The 26,250-nt window shown below is 42.2% G+C and overlaps 1 long non-coding RNA gene across 7 annotated transcripts in view; it reads right to left on the minus strand.

The window, feature by feature from the left end:
• Positions 1 to 26,250, minus strand: part of LOC131925793 (uncharacterized) — a 232,711-nt gene that overhangs the window by 88,765 nt on the left and 117,696 nt on the right. Inside the window, exon 5 of one of the 7 annotated variants that reach the window (XR_009383346.1) lies at positions 23,651 to 23,840. The exons of the other annotated variants lie outside the window; for them this stretch is intronic. This is a non-coding gene — a long non-coding RNA (uncharacterized LOC131925793). Of the gene's footprint in view, positions 1 to 23,650; positions 23,841 to 26,250 lie in introns of those variants that run through there. 7 annotated transcript variants of the gene reach the window in all.

The raw sequence follows: 26,250 nt of genomic DNA on the forward strand, positions 1-26,250 counted from the left end.
TTGTAATTCCTTAGGGTCCATTGTTTTAAAAGCCTGATAGCTGAATGGAGAGGCACAATTTTTTTTAAAGAATATCTTTATTCCTGTCAGGGAGATTGCACCCTGCTCTCTTCCCGATTGGGGTCCACAGTCAGCCCTCATTCATCCAACCTAGCATGGTCTCCCTCCAGCCACAGCGAGCCAACCAGAGCCCATCTCTGGAGACAATCCATCAGCCCACTCTCCTCAGTCAGATGAATCACAGCAACCTCTTTGGCCCTGGAGGAAGTGCACTTCTGCTTGCTGTAGTTTTACAGACAACTGAATGTCCCCATTTGAGATGAGACCCAAGGCTGTGCCTTTTATGACCAAAAAGAAAAAAAGTAATAATAAAGTGTGTTCCTAAACAAAATAGATTTTCCCCTGAGGTAAATGCTGTGAATCCCCTAAAATGGAAAAAGGGAAAAGAGCATCTATATTTAGCTCTTTATTCATTTAATGCTCAGTTCCCTCCACGGCATCTGCCCGAGAGCGGTGACTGCACATATAGAGTCCCAGATTCCAGGTCAAGGATGGCATGAGGGTGATTTGGGAGGAATATTTCTGTTTCTCTGGATCTTAGTTTGTATGCTTATGGGGGGTAACTGATTCCCAAGGCTTTGGCATTGAAATTCTAAATTGTATTCAAGAGTAACCATCTCAAAGGCTCCTGGTTTAGGAAGGAGGCTACATTTGCTTGTGACTTATTCAGGAGAAAGGCAGGGTTAGAAGGCTAGCCCTCCACTGAACACAGTGCCATTTCAGCCACCACAGGGGTCCAGCCAGCACTGACCCCCTACAGAGCCAGCTGTGCTTTCTGGGGCTGATGAGGACGAGCTGAGTGCCTCTGGACAGCACAAGCAGGAATTTTATTATTATTGGCTTTGCAATTTGTTCACATTTTGCCGTCATTTGCCTTAGTGGCCAAGGATCTGTACATTAAGACTTCGATTTTATCCCCTGGGGCGTCCATGTTTTATGAAGATTGCTAGTGTTTGCCATCTTTATTGCAGTTTTTGTACAACCCCTGGCTGCTGTGTTGAGCATAATCAAATGTCATTTATGAAGTCCTCCTGCCAACAGAGGATTGAGGGAGAGCCCCGTGGCCTAAGCCTGCACAACCTTAAGAGACAAAAAGCTGCAGAAGCATGCTCAGGTGCTAATGAACTACAGGCTGAGGCTTGGTGGTTTCCAGCCAGCATTCCCCTGCTGTGAGCTACAGATTGCTGACATTTCTGGGTGGAAGTCAGGTGCTGCCCAGCAACCAAGCCTCATTCCTCTTCCTACATCTGTGCAGAAATAGGTAGAGTCCTTGGGAGGAATGTGGGCAGGGAAAGTGTTGATGAAATGGTGGTTCTAACCCAGCGCCAGGTCTAGCTCTGTGACTTCTGACCCTGACAAAGTTATTTCTAGGCCCCTGCTTACTCGTCAATAGTGTGGGGTTTTGAGTGAGTTATTCCTTAGGATCTTTCTATTCTTAATTGTCCTTTGCTCTCTTCTGTGTGGCCTTCACCCTAGCTTCGTTCTGTGTTCTTGCTCTGCTTCCTCCTCAATCTCATGCTTTGCCTATGTAATCATGAACTTTCTCATTTCAGTATTTGATCCTGGAATGACTGCTTGCTAGCTACTGAATAATATTTCTTGCTAGTTGTTTCTCCACTGGCTTCTGACACTACTGTGCCCCCAAATGTTCCCCCAAAAGTGCTCTGGGCTCTCTTTAGTTTCCTCCTACTTGATACTGCTTCAGAAGGCAACAGAAGTGACCAGGTATTTATCGATACATTGTCTTTAATAATGCTATGTGTCTCTGGCTACTGTCCTATGCAACCTTCAAATGATAAAGTACCTACTACTGACTTCCACACAGCGTTCTCTTCATCATTCTCTACTGCTGCACACAGATGTCCGCTCAGCACCTCTAAAAGACAAAAAGTCCCAAACAAGACTCACACTTGATGAGTCTTTAACTAAACTTGTCATCATTCCACCTAAAACTGGATCCTATCCAGAGTTCCCCTCATCAGTGACTGACATCTCCATTCATCTGCCCATGAGGGACCCTGGAGAAATCTCTAATACTCCCCTTTCTCTCACCCCATTTCTTTCCAAGCCCTTTTGTTTATGTACCCAAAATGTATCCCAGAAAAACTGCCCATTTCCTGTTTGTCCCCATAATTAAGCTCAGTCCAATGCACACTTCTGAACTCCAATACAGCTATGTTAGTTTTGGTTGTTGACCTGACATGATGTAGACTCATCCAGGAAGGAGTATGAGTGAAGAACTACCTAGATTAGGTTAGACAGGCATGCCTGTGAGGAATTTTCTTAATTAGGAAAGTTAGGTAAGAAGCCTGAAAGTGAGTGGTATCGTTTCCTGGAAGGGCAAGGTGAACACTAGCGTGAATGCATTCCATCATTGCTCTTTGTTCTTGATTGTGGATGTAATATGATCAGCTCCTTCACATTCTTGCCATCTTAACTTCCCATCAATGATGGGTTATAACCTGTAATTGTGAGCCTAATAAATCCTTTTCTCTTAAGTTGCTTCTATTTGGGTTATCTTATTATTACAGCAATGAAAAATGAAACCAAGACTAGCCATAATGAGGTTTACCTGGCCCTACACATCCCATTTATGGTAGTTACCTTTGCACAGATATGATTCCTCATTGTCCTACTTTGCATCATTCAATAAGTTTTCATACATTTAAGGATTAAAACCCAAATCTTGTACATGGCCATCTAGGCATGACATGATCTACTGGGTTAATTTGGGAACAATGGCCTCTGCTCTTTGAATTCTTCAGATTTGCTATTTACCAAAGTCAAAAGCCACCTCCCTCTGCCTACAGCACTTGTCTCATACATCTGCACTTGGCACCTCCACTTCCCAATGATATTTTTTCACAAACACATCAACATCAATTGTTTCCACGGTACCCTAGAACATTCCTTTGTGTGGCTCTCATTGTTAATAATGTTGTGCATGGTCAACTAATTAATTAATTAATGTTAGCCTTTTTATGTGAATCATCAGCCCCACTAAGGCAACGATTTTTTTTTAACCACTCTGCCATTTTCTAACCACTCTGCCTCTGATAGTGCAAGGATAGGCTCCAGGGAAGGAGGCAGATTTTCAGATGCTAGAATGGAAATAAAACAAAATAGAAACTTCATGCTACTACCCGCCCACTAAGTTAAAAATATACCCATGGCAGAACCACCTATAGCTAACTACAGGGTTAAAGGAGGGCCAGCAGCCTGGCAGCTTCCAGCTGGCCCAAAGCTCAGCAATAAGCAGGCAACAGTAAATGTGGAAACTGTTTCTTGTCTTCAACACACATCCTGGGTTTAGGACACACAGAGCAGCTCTCAGCTGACTACAAAGTTAAGCCCAAACAGTATAGTGCTGGTGATCATTTCATCTCTGGTTGGGCCAAAAAGCAGAGTCTGGGGTTCAGGGGATGGTCCTAGGGTTTTTATTCAGAGTCCAAAATCACCCTCAATTTTCCTTAACCCTCAAAAAATAAACCCAAACCCACAGTCACAGTGAGCAAAGACTGAAGTCACTAATTCTTGACTCACGCATCTGGCCACCCTTGCAAGGCCCGTAGCCTCTCTCTGTGCTCTCATCTCACCAAAATTTCCTTTAACCTTTTGTCTGGTCTCCCATCTGGGAAGGTGCCATCCTGGAGGTGTCCTTAATCTTAGGCTGCTTCACCCAAGGAATACAAACTTCAGATATCTCACCAAGATACAAACTTTGAGAAAAAAATGATAAGAATCAAAGTGCTGACTTTTGGGGACTTTCTTCCCTCCCTTACTAAAGACAAGTAAGATTCAGGTAACAGAGGAAGAGAGATCTGTGGTGAGGCCTCCACCTTGGCTATTATCTGACTTTGAGAGACTAATAGGGAAAGACTCAGAGGGCTGATACATGGCCCTGTGTTTGGATGGGGCTGTAGAACTAACTCCACAGTGGACCTACACTTTACCATCATGCTGTACAGAAAAAGGTGAACTGGCTGCTGTTTTGTGGCAGAAGAGAGAAGCATCTCTGCTTTGTTGACAAGCTCAAAGTTTGACAAAGCAAAGGGTTCTAGAAAGAATGGGTCAAGGTTAGAGTTTGTTCAGATGCTTTTTGAGATAGTTCCCCTGAAAAGATGCTGTTAGGTCCTTAACAGAGAGAACAGGAGGGCGGGGGAGGGAGGGTAAATTTCTAGGGATGAGGATAGAGGCATGCATATACAAACAAAGGAATTTCAGGTGGTTGAAAGCTATCAATGATGGCAATTTTCAAAAGAGTCTATAAGAGTGCAGGAAAGAAAGGCTTAGATGTGAAAGAATGTCACTGAGGCCAGCAGTGCCTGAAAGAAAAAATAAAAATATCAGTATCTCTCAGGCCAACAGTGCCTGTAAGGCAGAGATGTCCTTCCTAGTCCCCCAGGCCCCTACCTCTACCCATAGTATATATTCCACTTTAACCTATAAGGGTCAGATAAAATACAAAGCAGCCACAGCTCCATATTTCCCCAAGGAAGGAAGACTCACTGGCACATGTTCCCAGTAGAGGAATTGAAAGTCAACTCTAGCCTGCTGATGGTGTTGGAAGTGGGGAATGCATTCTACACTGGAGTCCATATTTGCAGTTGCCAAATTGAGTCTGTAGCATGGAAATCAAAGGACTACTCCCACTGAGCAGATGTGAGACAATAGCAGAGATAAACATAAAGTGTTTTCTGGGGCTGAGATAATCCAGTCTTTAAAGCACTTGCTATACAATAGGAGGACCTGAGTTTGGTCTCCAGAACCTACATAAAAAAATAGGCATCACAGTGTGTGCTTATAGCCCCAGCACTAGGGATGTACGGACAGGAAGATGTCTGAGGTTGGCTGATCAGACAGCCTAGCCTATTTGGTAAGCTCTAAGACAACAAGAGATGCTTCTTAAATTATGATGGACAGCATCTGAGGAACAACACCCAAAATTGTCCTCTGATACACACACACACACACACACACACACACACACACACACACCAAAAACAAACAAACAAAAAAAAACAACACGTGCACCTGCACCTGCACCTGCACATGAACACACACACCTATGCCCCCACCCCATTCCACACACATTTTCACACCCACAACTTTCTGATCAAACCTTATGAGTCTTGTTTATTTATAGCAACAGCTTCATAATGGAGCTGTGAGTAAATAACCCTTTTGAAGAAATGTGAAAGAAATATTTTATGCTTAAAAGAGGCTCACAATGTTTGAAACACACTAGCTAAATGATACAGCAAATAACCCTCCAGACTACACAAGATAAATATGCAAAAATGCACTTCTTGCCAGGTGGGTGAACAGTACTAATCATCAAGGGCCCAGGTTAGGCAGGATCTGCAGTGTTTAGGGCACTGTGCTGGTCTTTATAGGTGCTATTGGTGCCTAGAAATGGTGCTCATGAGATAGCCCCATAGGAAGTTCTCAGAGGCTCAGCCTGCAGGGGGCACACATTGTTTCTGTCACTTTCTGCCAGTGCCAAAGTCACCTGCACAAAAGGGGGAGGCTTTTGATTTGGTGGGAGGCTGGCAGTTTCTGTTGCACAGTGTGTTATGAAACTGTAATTATAGGCTACACTTATTCACAGTCTCGTCAGCCTGTGGGCATGAATGAGGTCACATTAATATTTATGTATAAATTTGCAAAGATGCATGAATTGACTGATTGGCTACAGGTTCTTGACACCTTCTATAAAGACCTAGGCAGGTTGTTTGAGGGAGCTTCAGCAAGATCTGCAATTAACTAAAAAATAATTCCATTAAAACTATTGTATTCTCATTTCCCTTACAGTAGCACTAAAATTAACCATTAAGAGCAACACTAGCGCTTTCTACATGCTAGCCACTGCTCTATGTACTTTGTATTTTAATCCTCAAGCTGTTGTACCTCCCCCTCCTCGGCTTTTTTTTTTTTTTTTTTTTTTTTTCAGATAAGGCAGGCACAGAGAGAGGTAACTTGCCCAGTCTTGCAGTACAGGTAAGTGGCAGGATGCAAACCTACTCTTTCTGGCTACAGAGTGCTGCCCCTTTGTTGTTCATCCATCTTTCAAGTTCTCAGCCTCTCCTTTAAGAGCAATGACATCTGTGGAAGGTTTCATCTTAGTCTGTGGCGTCTGTCACAACACAAAGCCGTCAGCTGGTGCCTTTGGCTATAGGAATTAACTTTCTCAGTTTGGGAGACTGGGAAGTCCAAAATCAAGGTTGTGGGCTGACTTAGCTTCTGGTGAGGTCTCTTCTTGGCTTAAAGACAACCACCTTTCACCATGTCCTCACAAGGTGGAAAGAGCAACATCCCCAGGGTCTATTCCTGTTTTACAAGGACAGCGGTTCAGTAAGATTGGGTAGGGGTGCACCTTATGGGTCACCTAACCACAATCACCCCTTACAGGTGCTCTCTCTGATACTCGGAGACATGAATCTACAGGCCTAGCTCTATCCCTTGAAGAAGTTCTTTTCTGTTGCCTCACCAGCTATCAATACTAGGAAACCTGAGCTCTAGAATAGAAAGAGGGGTCCTCTTCTGCTGTCTGTCTTCCTTGGCTACTTGAGTCCTAAGAAAGGTACTCATGGCCAGAATTTCCCAAGGCCCAGCAAAAACCCAAGCCCTGTAGCTTTCTCCAAACCAGGACCAACCCTTCCTCATCTCAGTGCTGCCTGGGAAAGCAAGCACACCCCACCTTTACTCTCCTCTTTCCAAGCCTTCCTTCAGAGGACTGTAAAAAGAATCCTTTCTTTCCTGTATCTCTTGTCGGTTGTTTCCAGAGGGATCTTATGCACCAACAACAGTCTTCCACACTTCTAGCTCTGGTATGGCTTGGCTGCTTCCCTTCAGGACCAGAGGCTCTAGAAAAGCCACCTTCCCATGCAGCCAAGTTGACCTAGAAGTAGGCAGAGCTGAATAAGAAGCAGCTTGTCAGTCATCCCATGCTACAAGTCAGATGAACACTGGCTTCATCCCTTCGAGAGGAAATGGGGATTTACCGAATGGGTGACCCAAAACAGAAAGAGACAGGCTATCTCGGACATCAAATAAAGCTGTCCAGAGGCAAACACGATGCGGGAACGACAGTGCTATCTGGGACACAGAAGCATTATGTATGACAGCTGCGTGTCCTGGATTTTCTAAGTCAGTCCCAATTTCAGATCTTTCCTCACCTTGTCAGACCACATATTCTGATTTTCTGACTGGAAAAGGTGGCTACCTAATCTTCAGGACATTTGATCAGCACATTAACCCAGAGGGTGGAACCAACCCTAACGGTATTGATAACTCTGTTTCTGGAAACTGAATCATATTAGGGGCAAGTTAGAGTATGCAAACTAAACTACTTCAGCCTCTAGAAAGAGGAAGCTAATGGCTGGAAAGTCAATGTGGGAACTTCAGCTGTCCTTAAGTTTTGAATCCGGACATGACAGTGTGGCGCTGTACCTCCTCAAAGGGCACAGAGGAAGCTCAGGAAAAGGGTAGCCTCAGGGCTGCTGTGTGGGCAATCATCCTTCCAAGGAGCCACCTCTGCCAAGACTGGACGACTTGAGCACCAAGAAGAGCACCTGCCCCTGAGCAGGAGGTTTGGAAGACACACCAAGGACCTCATTGCCCCTCAAAGTTAAACTGTGTGAAATATAAGCAGGGTGGAAATTGAATGTGTTGATTTATGTTCAAATGTTCATGTTCATGTTGATTCCTCGGGTCACCATGCCTGGTCAGAGCAGGTAACCAGAAGTGAGGGAAGTGATCTCTAGCCAAGGTTGATAGTATTGCCAAGGAGGCCTCCCTGGCCTACATGGTAAAACCTTGTATAGAAAGGGTTTTGGGGGGGAGGAGAAAAAGGAAAAGAGAAGGAGAGGGAGGGATCTTTAAGGCACTTTGATGATGGCACTATTAGTCTAAGACTAAGTTTACCAAATTGTGCTCAAATAACTATGTTTTACAAAATACCTTGAAGTTTTTTGTAGAGTCTGCTTTATGTTTCGTTTTTCTCATAAAGGTCTCTTGTTAAACCCAAACTGTATTTTTCCTGCAAAAAAAGAAGATCCTCTTTTCCAGGAAAAGATCCCCCAATCTGAAAGGGCTTCTGGGGGAAAAAAATATCTGTGGTGTGGTAGTGAGCTTGAGCGGAGGACTTGGGGACACAGCAGAGGTTATACTGAGTTAGTCTATGTTTATGTGATTCTTGTGTGCCCAACTTGAGAAGAGAGACCCTGGATGGGAATACACATGGAAAGGGTCAAAGACTGGGGACACTGACCCTTCTCCACTTCCAGAATGAGACCAGCTTGATTCAGCAGCCCCAACTTCTTTTCTTAGATCCTCTGAGCAAGGAAACTTAAAGTGCTTTGACACTTCAGTGATTTATGAGAATCAACACTTACTCACACACCTGTCACTGTTGTGCTTAGGTAAATAAAACACTCTCAGAAGACATGATCATTTTGTTGTAGTTAAAATTTCTGTAGAATAAAAATCATCACTGATGGCAGTTGTCTTCCTTCAGAATAAGGAAGAGTTCCATACTGCCTAAAAGACCCATCCTCGGGGCCTCTGCCCAGCTGTGGGGAGTGCTGTGCTGATTGGAAGATACTTCCCCCTTCCACTGCAGCTCCCCTCCTCTGCCCCTGTGTGATACCCTTGGCTGCAGCCCTGCCCAGTTTCTTCCACATGTGTGGAATGGTACTGTAATAATTAGCTGGTCCTTATCAATGCCTTAGTCATTTAAGTAATATTCACCAAGTCCAAAGTGATTTGAAGACAAAAATCATCTTCTCATTCATGGGTTGAATATGGGTTGGTTCTTTTAAAGACCTCAGAGATTTTAAAGTCAGTGGGGATGCTGGAGTCACTGTGGGCAAGCCATTTAACACAGATGCTATGAGACATGATGGGGAACAGAGTACATTTTTGCCTTCTAGATTTGGAATAGTTCCACATGGGTGGTGGAGGAACCATGCTTTAAAAGCCAATAAAAATGTACAGCTGTGGAAGATCGGATGTTAAATGAATGGAACTGAGAGATGCTTAAGTTCAGAGGAAGAAGAGAACTCATAGAAGGTTCCTGCTGATTTCAAATATGTAAAACAAGAAAGGGGAGGGGAAAGTAGCATGTTTGTGACAATGGAGCAAAAAATGTCTTGTCCCCAGTGCCAGGCAGCTAAGGGCAAAGAGGATGCTGAACTAAGTCTGGTAGTTTAAAGTAAAGACCTAGTGCCTTAGCAGGGTGCCCAGAGAAAAGGATGCTAAATATTTCATAGATATGCTGCAGAAGTAAATATTTAAAAGGCAAGGCTTATTTGGAAAGCCAGCTTGATGAACTAAAAAGATAAGATGCTTAGTAACAGAAGAAGCATGAGTTCAGAGTCCATCCCTGACCATTATGTAGTCATGGGCATATTCCTCCCTTCAGATGTCAAATCCTCATTTGTAAAAACAAATATGCCTTTTCTATTCCCATGAAGATTTCAGAGACTGGATGTAATTAAGGAATTTCGCATTTGTCACATAGTAGGTGGTCAAGTACCAGGAGATCTTGGTATATTACAACTTCAGAATCCTTGAAGCATAGATAACATGAATGGAAAATACAACATTTTGGTTTGACTTCAAAGACTTTTACATAAATCAGCAATTGTTTAGATACCCAGAATAGCCAATTATGAATAGTAATGAGGGTTGAATTTTCATGTGTACTCTCGGGTATTAAAAAAATTATTGTGATTTTAGACAGAAATGAAGCACACCTGAAAGGAGTTGAATCCATAAATTGATTGTTAGGAGAGATCCTGGCATAACTAAGGCAGGCAATGCCAAGTCAGGTCATGCCCAGGTGAGTCACAGAGTGTAGCCCCATGAGCATCCTGGGAACTCACTGCCATGCTGCTAGGCTGCCTCCTTCCTGTACCTTCTCTGTGGTCCCCCTGAGTGAGATACTGGCTTTCAAGCAGCTGTTATAGCAACCCCCCATTACTCCCATACCATATTTGTTAAGATTTAAAGTCCTTACTAGTGGCATTCCAATGAACAAGCTTAAATTATATGCTCATTCCCTAGCTGTCAAGAATGTGGAGAATAAACAGCCCCTGCTTTATCTTCTGTAGTAAGGGGTAGGTAGGAGTTGTACCTTGAAACTTTCCTCACACAGCACTGGAATATAGGAGACAAAAATGACAGAATTAGCCCTGTTTGATATGTAGCAGCAATAAAAATCTATTAAATGCTCATGTCCAAGTCTAACAAGAATATATAACAAGAAATATGCAAGACCTGTAGAAGAAAGCCATAAACCTTTGCTCAAGGAAGCCACAGTCTAACATAAATGATGAGGCCTGTCATGCTTCTGAAGGTGCAGCATCAATACTGTAACCCTGTCAGTCCTCCATCCGACTCATGTTCTGATCAAAAGCACATGAACTTTTGTGTGTTTATTTGTTTAGCACCTGAGAAGGAGAGTCTAAAGTTGGTCCTGCAAGTCCTGTGTCAATGTTGTGTTGGCCTGAGGATGCCCTGTAGATGCCAATGTTTATGGACACACAAATTCCTTATATAAAATGACACAGTGTTTGTTTCAAATGCCCTAGACTTCAAATCATTTCTAGATTGCTATGTAAAGACCTGACCATAGACCTTTACTTAGAAAGTAAAGACAAATAAAAAAGAACAAAAACAAAAACAAACAAAACACCATGTCTTTTACATGTTTGACACAGGCACAATTTTAAAGTGTGTGTGTGTGTGTGTGTGTGTGTGTGTGTGTGTGTGTCCATGTCCATAGTTGATTGAGCCCACAGATGCAGAGTCCAGAGGGCTGGCTGTAAATAAAACAGTATGTGAAGAGCAAAGACTTTTTTGAAAAAGGAATAAAAGGGGCTTTTGCCACACCAGTTACCACTGCAGATTCTGAACCAATCATCATATGGGATGCCATTGACCCAAGAATAGATTTGCAATTCAGTGGACCAAAATAGAACTCAAAAAGAATCATTACACAGGACAGCTCTCCTTGTACTAAGGAAGTATTGGGGGCAGTGAGAGAGGAGGGCTCAGAGATCGCCCATTCCAGGACAAGATTGCAAATTGTCCAGACTTTGTGGGCCCCAAGGTTCAATTACAACTGCTCAGCTCTGGCATGTGGTGGGAGAGCAGCTACAGACAACACAGAACAAGCAGCTATGTTTCAGTAAGATAGGGCTGGGCAGAGCTGCCCTGTGGTCTGCAGCATGCCATTACTTTGTATTGACTACTCAATAATGAATTGAAATCAGCCATTCCTTGGAAAAGTAAATCCACACTGCTGTATCATGTCCAAGAATTAAAAAAAGAAAGAAGAAAAAGAAAAAAAAACGAGGAAAAAATGTAAAATGTAAACCTACTAAAGTATCAGGGAATGTAGAAACATGGAAACACAGATGAGACTTAACACTCGGACTTCCATATCCAAACGGCCAGAATAATGATAACCACTGGGAAAGATTCCAAGAAAAATGACTGCAATGACCACAGAAAAATGTATGGATCATGACTGCAAATTTAGAAAAAGATAAGGAAACTAACAAAAATTGTTTAAATTTCTTCTGGTGGTTCACAGAAGAAATCAGAGTTGACAAAAACAGTTCAGCCTCACTAGTCATCAAATGTGGAAAAGATATAGCTCTGCAGCAAATTAGCAAATCCCCAAATCATCCAGGTGGACAATACACCAAGGTAGATGTTCATGTACACTGCTTATGAAGAAGGAGTTGGGGAGCTCATTCCTGTGAGGCTGCAGTTGCTGGGAACACTTTACATGGCCACTCCTTGACAAAGTGACTCTGCTTGTCAGAATCAATTCTAAAGACACACTATGGTTCCTTTCTTTGGCATACATTTGTTAAGTGTTTTCTTGTACAGTGGCGGGGGGAATGGAAACACTAGCTACAGATCAAAGGAATGAAAAACTGAAGTGGATTTGTTTGCTATTACAGATAAAAGTAAGATACAAAGCAATACAAGTAAGTAGTGGTAAAGTCATGAGCTCATGCTCTATTATCTGTGTGTTTTGAATTTATAGATATATGCAATAGAAGAAATTAACTTTAAAAAAGATATCAATGAATACCCTGTGGTATTGAGTACCTGGGGGAAGGTACAGAAGGAAGAGATGACAGTCTTTTCTGTCATTATAGATCCATCACCTACTAGGAGGGGTCACATGCTCCCCCACTCCCAGCAGCTTACCTGTTGCAAGCCCCATGCAGACCATTGTCCTGGATGCTTCCTGTGTGTTTTCTCCTTTGCAGCTATACTCATATGTACTTTAAGGGTATCATGCTCTAATTTTCCTCACTGATATTGAGTTAGATGATATCACTCAACATGACCTGTTCATGTACTAACCCCATAGTTGTGAGCACGCCTTTACGTGGAGCTAAGGATTTTGCCCCTGCACTCAGTTAGGAAGGGACTCTACTGAGTTAGGGTAGACTCTGTAAGAGAAAGAGGGAGCAATATAGGCACACAAAGAAGAGACACACAGGCAGGATGAAGGTAAAAGGGGTAAGGTGGATTGATACAAGGATGCCAGGATTTACAGGCACCATCAAGAGCTGGGCAAAGGGCAGACTCTTCATGAGGACTCCAATTGTATTGACCCCTTTATTTTGGACTTCTGAGCTCTTGAGCTGTGAGTGTTCATGGTTTAAGCTATTTGGTTCATCAGAGACAGGAAACTAGTACAATTATGTATATCGACAGCTTTGATGTTGACCACCATCTACCCTGTGTGTGTGCGTGTGCGTGTGCGTGTGCGTGTGCGTGTGCGTGTGTGTGTGTGCCTGTCTGTCTGTGTGTGTGTTTCTCTGAGAAAAGAAAGGCAACATAAAAGGTGGATAACTGACAAAAATGAAGGGCAATAATTCCTGTAGCAGGAACAGAATTCACACAGAAGACTAGTTAGGGGCCCCACACAGGAAATTTCTGTACACAGGGGGTACACAAAAAGAGCTTGGAGCCTTTTGCAGAATAGCATTTCACACAAAAGCAAGAATTTGGAATGAGGAGAACCTAGATTGGAATCCTAGTCTCTACACTAGGCTTGAACAAGTTTTTTAACTGCTAACATCCAAAAATAGTTTACCTCTACTTTATTGAATCAGCATTCTTATATGGAAGCAGCAGACACTTGATGGACATTTAAAGAGAAAAGACATTTGCTAACAGGATTTGAGTAGACTAAGAAGTGCCAACAATCAAAGGCTGGCAGTGATGTCTTTAGAATCTGGTGATAGTGGCTCCTGCTGCTGTCACAACCACTGGGCACTAGAGGGACTTTACTTAGTAGTTCTTGCTTTTTCTTGTTACTATGTGATGGTGGTGCAGGAGATAGCTCTCTGTAGGTAGTAAGAAGAAAGTCCTGTGGTAAAAACTGCAAATTTCTCGCATATGTTGCAGCAAGAACAGAGATTTCAATTCAAAGGAACATTAAGTGTCAACATGGCAAAGCCTGGATGCTGAGGATGATGAATAAGGGAACTAATATTTGGGTAGGAGACAACCAACCTATACAAATAAGAGGAGGGACAGGACTCTGGGCCAGTGAGGAGACAGATATAAGACACTATTATCCTTTCATAATTTGTGCTTCTAACACAGCTAATTGTGGCAGACTAAACTGTAAGGCTGACTCCCAAGAAGCCTGTATTCATTTCAAGAAAGAGACTCCAGACCACCCTTCCAACAAGGGGGTGGCCATGAAAGACTGCAGCTAAATTTCAGTGGCATGACAGAGTTACCCCTCTACCAGGGTAAACCTACAAGATGATCAAATGAATGTGAGATCAAAACAAACTTAGCAAAATTAACAGCACTCCAGACACCTGCAAGGTTGGAGCTAGGAACACTCGCCTAGTGACCAAGGCTAGCAGAAAGTCAAAGTCAGAAATCAATAAAGCTGGAGTCAGAGATGGACAGAGGTAGGTGGGCTTCAACCATTCTCCTGGCTCAGTACACGGAGCCTAGAGAACTAACCAGTCTCAGCAATTACCCATCCTTTGCCCAGTTTCTCTCATAGCCCTGTGCAAGCCCTAGATGAAGGAATGTGACAGCTGCTTCTTCTCCTAGAAATGCCTCCCTTCAAGAGATTCCACTAGCTTTTTCTTAATTTCTCACTTTCCTTCAGGTTTTCACTGTTCCCTAATAATTCTTAATATACTTAGCTTCAGCTTTGCGTACTCCCACAAGATGCAGTCTTTTACCTTCATTTCCATGAGACAATGGACTCAGAGCCATTGGACACTCCACCATAAGTGTCTGGCATCTTTGGTCCTTAGAGAATGCACACCTGAAAGGTCTTGTCACCTTAGAAAGCCTGTGTCAGTGGAAGTGTGTCTGTCTGGTGAGTTCTGGCTCATGAGCCTAGGCCCGACATACTAGCAGTACTGGAAAGTTAAATAATGGTGGGAGCTCTCAATTATTGAGTGTTTACTACATGCCAAGTACTTCTCTGTTATTTATACATATTAACTTATTTAATGTTTACACGGCCTCTGTGGGGCAGCCCTTGATCCCCATTTTTACCAGTGAGGAAACTGAGGCACAGAAAAGCCCAGTAATTTCACCAGGTACCAAATTACCACTATAAAACAGGGATTAAATCTTAGCTCATCCAGCTCCAGATCCAGTGATCTGTGATAATAGTACCATCTACCTATTGCTTTACATTTTCAATGTCTGTGGAGAGGGTCTCTGCCCCCAAAGAAAACAAAGGGTTTCACAAATAAAATTGCTCAGACTCTGAATGGCTACCTTTTACAGAAAAAGAACAGACAGACAAGAACCCACCAGTGCCTACAACTTACTTCAGAGAGCCATGACAGGCACTAAATGGGAGGCATGCTTGATGGCGCTGTGAGAATGCAGAGGACCCTTCCACCAGGGAGGCTGTGTGCAGTCACAGAAGCTCCTGCTGTTATAACACCATCCATAGCTTTGACAACCTTCCTCCGGGCTGCTGCCGCCAATGTTTTCTTGTCCTCATACAGCTCTGCCACCAACACTTGGGCATCCCAAGCAAGTAAATTCAACTTTAAGAGCCTACGTATCCTAGACTGCAAAATGGAATGAAGTTTGGAAAAAGGAAGTACTTTTAAACTCTGATTTTGATATTTCTTCCAATTGCGATCTTCTAGCCCTCCCCTGGAGACTTCTGAAGACCTACAATCTGTGACTCATAGCTTCAGTCTGGGTTACATGTTACTTCCTATTGCTCTATAATTATGTCTTAGATTTTCTCTCTTTTTTTCTCTTCAAAATGTGTTGAACAAAATGGCATTTCAGAATAATGTTTTTGAGAAGTTGGACTGACTTTATATGTAAGAAATTCAATAGAGCAGCCCATGTACACACACACACACACACACACACACACACACACACACACAGAGCAAATGTGGTAATGTGGTACTCTCTGGCAACCAGTCTAAGTGGGAAGTACCAGATTATCCAGGAGAGAGAGAGAGAGAGAGAGAGAGAGAGAGAGAGAGAGAGAGAGAGAGAGAGAGAGAGAGAGAGAGAGAGAGAAGTAGCAACAGCATCATTTGGTGATGCCTAATGACCTAAATTTAATTCCTAAACTCACATAATAATGGAAATTGTCCTCCAACCTCCACATACGTGTCATGGCACTGGCGCCCATGTGTCTCAACACACACACAATAAATCTAAGAGAAGTCATCTCAGAGATTCCTCAAGATGTCTTCCTTTCCTTCCCTTTCATGCCACATGGGACCTGGGAGCTACCCTGGAGGTACATCCTCTGGAAGTTTCAAAGAGCTATCTTAGTACCATCTTCTATCTTCCTTTCCTAACTTCTATACTTGTCTCCAAGTTATCCAACCAGACTGAATCTATTTAGCCCTCATTCCCAGAAATAGACATGACTATGTTCAGGGTTGAAGGTGGAGCCCAGACTCTTGCACCTGCTGGGCAAATGTTCACTCCCTGAGCTACATCTGGAGTCCCCAGACATAACCCTGATATAGGTAATTTTTGCTCTTTAGTTACTCCAATGTATCTAGTAACCTGAAACATTTTTTTCTTGAAAAATACAAAAAGGGAGAAGAAACACTCATATGCTCATCCTTTGTCTCTGAGTTCCTTTCTACTCATTTGTGTTTTGCTGTTTCCCTCTGAAGCTGCCTTTGCCTCATATCAGACACAGAACCATCCATACTCAGAGCAGAACATCCATCATTGGACACATCATTAACAGGATGGCTTCTCACCCATAGTTACTACCTCTGAGAGGCTAACAGACTAGAAATACTAGTCCTGTTTCACAACCAGAGTGTTGTCCCTTCAGAGAAGACCCTGGATTCTCAGTCTTGCTGCTCACTGTGCCACCTGCCACTCACAGCTGCTCTTTGACACTTAAGTACAATTGTCATTTGTACTCAAATTAAAATGTGAGAACATTGAGTCCAAAATAAGATTACATTTTAGTCCCATCGTAACTCTATGATACATGGTAGGTCCTATAATAGCCTATACTCAGCATGGGGTCCAATAGTCCCCTTGGGGTACCTGTCCAGTTCCTCTCAAATGTAAAATTGTTGTCATTGTGGGGAAAATAGAAGCCACAAGATGACTGCTGCTGGCTTTCTCAGCCATGACCTCAATTGTTTCCTCCATGCATGGACTCTTCCTTCCTCTGCCGTATTTTGAGCATGATTTCTCTGTTTGGATTTTAGGTCTCATTCTCTTTTTTGGCCTCTTAGATGGCAACCCACTGAATCTCTCTCTCTTGTTAAACTGCTCCCTTTATAAGTGATTTTTCTTCTTTGGGACATAAACACCCTCAGTCCTCTCCCACCAAGACTAAATCATACTAACTAAACACAGTTAAAAGTAGCTTATTGTGCCTAGTGTTCCTACAATTATACAAACACAGCAGAGTGTACAACATCCTCTCTTGCCTAGTTTTTCTACAACCAAACTAACCCACCACATTTCACAATGTTCTCTTTCCTAGTGTTCCTGCAACCACACTAACCCAACACATTTCACAATGTTCTCCTCTCCTGCCCAGTGTTCCTACAACCACTTTAACTCAACATAGTTCACAGCATCCTCTCTCACCTACAATTCCTATAACCACATCAGCATGATGCAGGACATAGTGTTCTTTCTTGTCTAGTGTTCCTACAGTCAAGACAGATCATGGTACCCACATCCTTTCAGTGTTCTTAAAAGCACACCACCTCAATTCACAGCATCCTACTTGCCTAGTATTCCTGTACCACATTAACCCAACAACCTTCACAGTGTCCTTTCTTGCCTAGTTTCCCACAATCACACAAATACAACACAGTTCACGGTTTTTCTCTTGCCTACCGGTCCTAGACCACGGTAACTCAACAGGGTTCACAGAGTCCTCTCCTGCCTAGTGTTCCTACAACCACACTAACTCAGACAGTTCACATAGTATTCTTCTGCCTAGTGTTCACACACACACACAAACCAAACACTGTTCGTAGCATCCTAGCTGGCTGCCTAGTGTTCCTACAACTACACTATATCAGCATAGTTGACAGTGCATTATCTTGCTTAGTGTGCTTAAAATCACATTAATGGAACACAGTTCAGTGTCCTCTTCCCTTGTGTTACTATACCCATGCTACAGCAACACAATTAAAAGCATCCTCTCTTGCCTACTATTCCTACAACCACACTAAGGGAACATAGTACACAGTATTCTCTCTTGCTTAGTGTTTCTACATCGCACTAACTCAATTGAGTTCAAGGGTTCTCTTTTGCCTAGTGTTCCTAAATACAGACTACCTCAAACAGTTCACAGCATCCTCTAATGAAGAGTGTGCTACAATCATACTAACACAGCACAGTTCAGAAGGTCCTCTATTATCTAGTGTTCCTACAAGGGCAATAACACAGAAGAGTTCAAAGTATCCTCTATTGCCTAGTGTTCCTACAAACATACTAACCCAACATAGTTCACAGCATCCTCCCTTGCCTAGTGTTCTACAATCACAATAACCCAACACAGTTCACAACATCCTCTCAAGCCTATGGTTCCTATAACTACACTAACTCAACACACTTCACACTTCACAAGGACCTCTCTTGACTAGTGTTCTTATAGCAAAAATAACAGAGTAGTTAACAGCATCCTCTCTTATTTAGTGTTACCACAGACACACTAATAACACAGTTTACAATCTCCTTTCTTGTATGGTATTCATAGAAATACACTAAATAAATGCAGTTCACTTTCTTGCAAAGTGTTCTTACAACCACACTAACACAAAACAGTTCACAGGGTCCCTTTCTGTCTAGTTTTCCTGCAACCATACTATTCAACACAGTTCACAGCATCCTCTCTTGCATATTGCTCTACAACCATGATAATCCTAAACAGCTAACAACCTCTTCTTTTGCTTACAGCACCTATAAGCAAACTAATTCAACACAATTCACAAGTCTTTCTTGCCTAGTGTTCCTACAACCACACTAACTCAACACAGATCATATAGTATTCTCTTAGTGTTCATACAATGACAAAGTCATTTCACAGCAATCTCTCTTGCCTAGTGTACCTACAACCACTCTCACCATGACAGTTCACAGCATTATTTCTTGCCTAGTGTACCTACAACCACCCTAACCAAACATAGTTCACAGCCACTATTATTGCATAGTGTAACTACAACCACACTAACCCAACATAGTTCACACAGTATTCTCTTAGTGTTCCTACAATGACAATAACTCAACTCATTTTCATAGAAATTTCTGTTGCTAATGTACCTACAACCACCCTAATCCAATATAGTTTATAGTCACCATTGTTGCCTACTGTAACTACAACTACACTAACCCAACAGAGTTGACAGTTGTGTTTCTATAACCCCACTAACTCAACACAGTTCACAGTGGCCTCTCTTGCCTAGTTTTCCTAAAACCACACCAATACAACACATTTCTCAGTGTCATCTCTTTCCTAGTCTTGCTACAAACACACTAACCCAAGGCAGTTCACAGAGTTTTCTCTTGCCTGATGTTCCTATGATCACACTAATTCAAAGCAGTTCATGGTCTTATCTTGCCTAGTGTTGCTACGACCAAATAATTCAATGCAGTTCAGGGAATCCTCTCTTACCTACTGTTCTAACAAACACACTAAATCAACAGAGTTCACTTCAAGAACTCTTACCTAGTGTTCATATAACCACAGTCACTGAATGCAGTACACAATATTCTATCTTCTCTAGAGTTCCTACAACACTAACCCAACACAGTTAACAGGGTCCTTTTTTGCTTAGTGTTTCTAAAAACACACTAAATGCAGTATACAGTGTTCTCCTGTGGCTGGTGTTCCATCAAACACACTAACTCAAGATAGTTAACAGCATCCATTATTGCTTAGTGTTCCTTAAAAAAACTAAACCAACACAGTTCCCAGTGTTGTCTCCTGCCTAGTTTTCCTAAACCCTCATTAACAAGACATATTCCACAGTGTCCTACTGTAGCTAGAGTTTTCCTGCCTGGCCCACAGTCAGGGCAAATCTCTCTGACCTGCCAGTCCCACAGCCTTTCAGACCCGACCAAGTAAAAACAGAGACTTATATTGCTTTCAAACTGTATGGCCATGGCAGGCTTCTTGCTAACTGTTCTTATAGCTTAAATTAATCCATTTCCATAAATCTATACCTTGCCATGTGGCCTGTGGCTTACCAGCATCTTCATATGCTGTTTCTCATCATGGTGGCTGGCAGTGTCTCTCTGACTCAGCCTTCCACTTCCCAGCTTTATTCTCCTCCTTGTCCCGCCTACACTTCCTGCCTAGCCAATGGCCAATCAGTGTTTTATTTATTGACTAATTAGCAACACATTTGCCATACAGAACATCCCACAGCATCCTACCTTGCCTAGGGCTCCTAAACTCACACTAACACAACACAGTTCATAGCTTTTTCTCTTGCCTAGTGTTCACTCAACCACACTAAGCCCACAAAGTTCACAGCATGCTCTTTCCTGGTGTTTCTACACTACACTAATACAACACAGTTCTCAGCATCTTCTGTTGGCTAGTGGTCAAAACCACACTAACCCAGCCTACCTGCCTAGTGTTCTTGTAAGAAGACTAACTCAACACAGATCACAGTGTCCTCTCTTGTCTAGAATTCCCAAAATCACACCAACATGCTGTGGGATGTCTTTCTGGATGCTGTGAATATGTGTTACTCTGATTGGTTGATAAATAAAATGCTGACCAGTAGCCAGGCAGGAACTATAGGTGGGGCAAGCATCCAAATACACCAACAGGACACAGTTCACAGGGCATTCTCTTCCCTAGTCCTGCAACAACCACACTAAACCAAGGCAGCATTTGGCGGTTATTCTTGCCTCATATTCTACAAGCACACTGACTCATCATAGTTCACTGTGTTCTAGCTTACCTAGTATTGCAACAACCAAAGAACTCGATGCAGTTCAGAGCATCTTCTCTTACCTAGAGTTCTTACAACCACACTCAGTCAACACAGTTGATAGTGTCCTTTCTTCCCTGGTGTCCATAGAACCACTAATTAATAATAACTAATAAACTAATTAATAACCATTCCAGGCATCCTCTCTTGCCTAGTTCCTATAGTAACTCAACTCAGTTCACTGCATCCTCTCTTGTGTAGTGTTCCTACACCCACACTAACTCAACTCAGTTCATTGCATCTTATCTTTCCTAGTATCGTACAACTACAATCACACCACCCAGTTTACAACCTCCTCTCTTGCCTATGGTTCCTAAAACTACATTAACTTGATGCACTTCACTGGAACTTCTCTTGTCTTGTTTTCTACAACCACACTAACTCAACACAGATCACATTGTATTCTCTCAAATAATGTTCCTACAATGACGATTACTCAACTCAGTTCACAGCAATCTCTCTTGCCTTGTGTACCTACAAGGACAGTAACTCAACACTGTTCAGTGTCCTCTCTTGCCTAGTGTTCCTACACCTATACTAAACTAATATACTTAAAAGTGTCCTCTCTTGCCTACTGTTCCTACACCCAGACTAACTCAAAACAATTCACAGTATTCTCTCCTGTTAACTGTTTCTAAGACCACACTAACACAACCTTCACACCATTCCCTCTTGTCTGCAATCTCACTAACTCATTGGAATTCACTGCATCCTCTCATGTAGTGTTGCTCCAACCACACTAATTCAACACAATTTATAATGTCTTCTTTTGCTTAGTACTCCTACAACACTAACCCCACACAGATCACAGCACCCTCTCTTGTCCAATGTTTCTACAATTACACTAACCCAACATAATTCACAGCATTCTCTCTTGCCTAGTGTTCCTACAATAACACTAATACAACATGGTCCAGTGTTCTCTCTTGCTTAGTGTTCTTACACCCAAAGTAACTAAACATGGTTCAGTGTAATTTCTTGCCCAGTCTTCATAAGAACACACCACCTCAATGAGTTCACATATCCCCTCTTGCTTGGTGCTCATACATCCACACTAACTCTTCACAGTTTACAGCAGCCTTTCTTGCTGAGTGCTTCTACAACCATAGTAAATCAACACAATTCATAGTGTCCTTTCTTTCCTTGTGTTCTACAACAACACTAACCCAACAAAGTTTACCAAGCCCTCTCTTGCCTAATATTCCTACAGTGACAGTCAGTCACTCAGCACACAGTACCCTCTCATGCATAGTGTTCCTACAACCATACTAATGCAAGGCAGTACACAGCTTTCTCTTTTGCTTAGTATTCCCACATCCACACTTTGTCAACACAGTTCACAGCCACCTCTCTTTCCAAGTGTCCTACAAACATACTACCTCAACATGGTTCAGAGCATGCTTACTTGCTTTGTATTCCTACAACCACATTAACTCAACACATTTTACAGCCTCCTTTCTTGACTAATGTTCCTACAACCACACTAACACAACCCAATTTATAGCATCCTCTCCTGCCTAGTGTTCCTACAACCACATTAACTGAACACAGTTAATAGAGTCCTCTCTTGTCTAGTGTCCCTACAATAACACTAACTCAACAGAATTTCCAGCTTCCTCTCTTGCCTACTGTTCCTATATTCACAATAGCCCAAATTTAATTCATCCTCTCTTGCCTATTATGCCTACTGTTCCTTCTATTTCTTACCTTCTTGGAAGTATTGTCACTAGGTGCTTTCAACTTCTTGTTCACCATTTCTCCCATTCACCAACCTTCTCCTCATAATGTCCTTTTTTTTCATACTTGCAAATAGACAGGCCAAGTCTTTTATATCTTGCATATCCTTTTAATATATTTACCTCCTGTCTCATGTAGTCACTACTGCTTTATTTTGAGTTAATCTGGATTACAAAAAAACAGCCTTCTAACTTATCTCCCATCCTAAAGCCTGGCCCCTTTTTGACATGGCCTCCTCCATGCAGACAGCATTATCCATTTATAATGGAAATGTGCACCCATTAAAAATCCTTCAACTGCTCCTTGTGGTTTTCAAGATAAAGATCAATCTTCATAGCACATAAAGTTTCTGTTGATCTGGCCACTGAGTAACTTTGCAGTCTTCATCCTTATACCAGAAATAGTGAAATACATGTGATTGCCAAAACTCATGGTCTTAGTCCATAAAGGCTGCTATCCTAGAACTTCAGAATCTAGGTAATTTATAAAGCACAGAAACCCATTTTCTCTTGTCTGTAGGCTGGGAATTCCCAGGATCAAGGTAGTTTGGGTTATCTGTTGATGTATGCCATCAGTTCCCAACATGATACCTTCAAGATGTACCCTCAAGAAAGAATGAGTGCTGGGGCCACACAGGGCTGAAGGTGTCTTGGCTAGCAAAACTGTTCATTGTAGGAATGCACCTTCTCATAAGTGCTTTCTTTCCTTCTGTGACAGAATAGCCTCATCAGCCTTACCTCTTAATTCCATTACACCATATGCATGTTCCATTTAGGGTTGATCACTTAACAGCTGAGAGAGAGACACTGCCAGCCGCCACCATGACAAGCCGCGTGGGAAGATCCCAGTAAGCCACGAGCCATGTGGCAAGGTATAGATTAATGGAAATGGATTAATTTAAGATATAAGAACAGTTAGCAAGAAGCCTGCCACGGCCATACAGTTTGTAACTAATATAAGTCTCTGTGTTTACTTGGTCGGGTCTGAGTGGCTGTGGGACTGGAGGGTGAGAGAGATTTGCTCTGACCGTGGGCCAGGCAGGAAAACTCTAGCTACACTTAACAATCACTCTCTGCACTTTAACCAGCTGTAGGTCTCTACATTAACTAATACCAACTGCAGAAAGAAGTTTCTTTGACCAAATCTAAAATCTGCACTAGTCTATGGCTAAAAACAAATATTTAGAAGGCATTTGATAACATGTCTATTTTGCAAAATGACATTAGTAGGTACTCCCCAGGACCTAGGATGTCCTAAGCCATGGGATTTTGATCAGCTTTATAATACCAGTCATGAATTACCTCTAAGGAGCATGCTTCAAGCCCAGCAGAATAATTACTCCCATAACAGACATGCTCTTATTGCACCAACTGGCACATCTTGCCTGGCAGGTCAATGTTACAATATCAAGGTTCACAGTTATATATGACCATTAATGATGCCCCTATCACCACCAGCAGCCTGTATAGCACCCATCTTTCAGTACCATGAATGCTATCCAGCAGGGAGGAAGCTTCCATTTCAGCTCCAGCTTTATTTCTCTGTGTCCTGCAACCACAATGTTCAGTGTCTTCAGCAATAGGGTTTTACTATCTAGTTCTGATGAGCAACCAACAGCAATAATAATAGTCTATACTGTTTGAGGATCTTCTGGACCACAAACTCATAAGGAGGGAATTCCACATCTGATAGTAGTGTTTTCATTTCATAACTTATGGCTTCCAGGAGTACACATTATCCATCCATTTAGGACACTTCCATCAACTCCTCTTTCAATAATTATATTTTTTAATTGGCTTACAAAATAGTAGGTTTCCATATGGACTTTTTCATAATCCTTAGATTCAGTTAACCCTTTTCTGACTCCATCACCATCTTTCTACTCCTTATCCCACCTAAACATTCATACCCCCAGTATGCCCTGCCTCTATTTTTATATTGCAACTGATTCCTATGTCTCTCCATCTAGCATTTCCATCACTTCAAGAGCCCTTTCCTAGCTTTCTGGCCTCTACATGAACTCCTAATTAAACACAAATATTTAAAATCTGAGAGAACTATCTACATATAAGAGAGAACATGTGGTGTGTGTCTTTCTGGGCCTGAGTTCCTTGCTTAATATAATATTTACTATTTCCATCCATTTTCTTGTACATTTTGTAACTTTACTTTTCTTTACGACTGAATAAAATTCCACTGTGTTTGTATGTAGCTCATTGCCATTACCCATTCACCAGTAAAATGGTACAGTCACAATGGAAAATCAGTTTGGAGATTTCTAAAAACAATTCAAATAGCACTACCATATGACCCAGCTATACCAATCCTGGACATATACACAAAGGACTCTGTTGTCCTATTACAGAAATACTTGATCATCTATGTTAACTGATGCTATATTTAAAATTGCCAAGAAATGGAATCAGTCTAGATTCCATTTCATCAACTGGTTTGCTGCTGCTGTTGTTGTAGTTGTTTTGAATAGAGATGGGGTTTCACTATGTAGCCAAGCCTGGCCTGAAACTCTTACCAATCCTTCTGTCTTAGCCTCCCTAATGTTGACATTACAGGTATGAACCACCAGAGCCAGCTTTAAGGCTTTAATTTGATTTGTATTTACTCCTCTGCTTGTGTAGAATCATAGACATTTTTTCCTTAAAATATGGACAGCTGAGTAGATGGGTGAATGAATAAATAAATGCCTTGGGTCTTATTCATCTTATATCTCCATTGCCTGGCATGCTCCCAGGCACACAATCAATAAAGTTTATAAAACTGATTTTTCCCTGAGTGGTGCATTTTGGAAATTAAACCAAGTTACAGTGTGACTTCATGCATTTGCCCCTTGTATATAGGCCCTCCTTGGGAGGACCCTCAACAGGTCTGGGATGGATTTGTACTTAAACATGGCATGGGTTTTCTAATAAGAACACAACATTGCTTGAATCCTAGAACATAACATTCCAATATGTTAAGGACTGGACTCAAATGACACTGCACGCTGACAGGCATGGCCCTGTTGCTACTCTTCCATGCCTATTGAGACACTTGACTATACAGATTTGGGGATCCAGGCAATAGGGGACAGTAAAGCCTTTCAATAAAATCATGATATGCCAGCCAGCTGCAAATCCTATCTGATATTTCTTCTCTTCCTGCTTCGATCCAGGGAAAAATGTCTGTGATGCTGTCGGGTAAGAATGGGCCATTGATCTGTCTGTGTGAAGAGAGGCTGGAATATTGATGTCACAAGTCCTCTGTGTGCAAACTGCTTCCAGTAAATGAGGTGTCTGAGACTCGGGCTTCTTGGACTAATAAACACCTGAAGGAACAAAAGCCACCCGTGCACGCTACCTCTGCAGCCAGCAGTGATTTGAACTGGAAAACAGTGTTTATGTAATTACTGCCCATTCCTCCCCTCACCTTGACTGGAATTCATTGCTTGAGTGCTCCAAATTTCCTAGTGCATGGTTGAGTGTGGGCGGTCCTACTATGTAATAATACACAAGTGGACTGGCTTCCAGCCTGAGGGGACTAAATGTCTCCTTCCTCTTTCTTAGTGCTTGCTTATCCACACACTGACAAACTGGACTGGGTGGGAAATTCTTTTTGTTTGGCAAAATATGTTTTGATCTTTAGTACAGATCTATGGTGTGGATTAGGTCAGAAATTCCTAGCATCTAGCCTATGGATAAGGCTAGGACTTCAGTTAAGCTCTAGAAACTAGATACAAAATTTGATACACACATTCATGCTTCTACCAAGAAAAGTCATAGTTTGGGCCAAATTCAGAAGGGATCCTAAAATTCTCTAAAGCTATAGCACTGTTTGTGCTGGATGTTACCATTTGTGCTTCCCTGGGGAGAGTCACCTCCTCACTGGGGAAACTGCTATGTAGAGCTTTGGGAAAGAAGCCAAACTTGTCAGTTGGTGATGGGTTCAAATCCTAGCCCTTCCA

The sequence above is a fragment of the Peromyscus eremicus genome, chromosome 15 (genome assembly GCF_949786415.1).
Source record: "Peromyscus eremicus chromosome 15, PerEre_H2_v1, whole genome shotgun sequence".
Classification (NCBI taxonomy): domain Eukaryota; kingdom Metazoa; phylum Chordata; class Mammalia; order Rodentia; family Cricetidae; genus Peromyscus; species Peromyscus eremicus.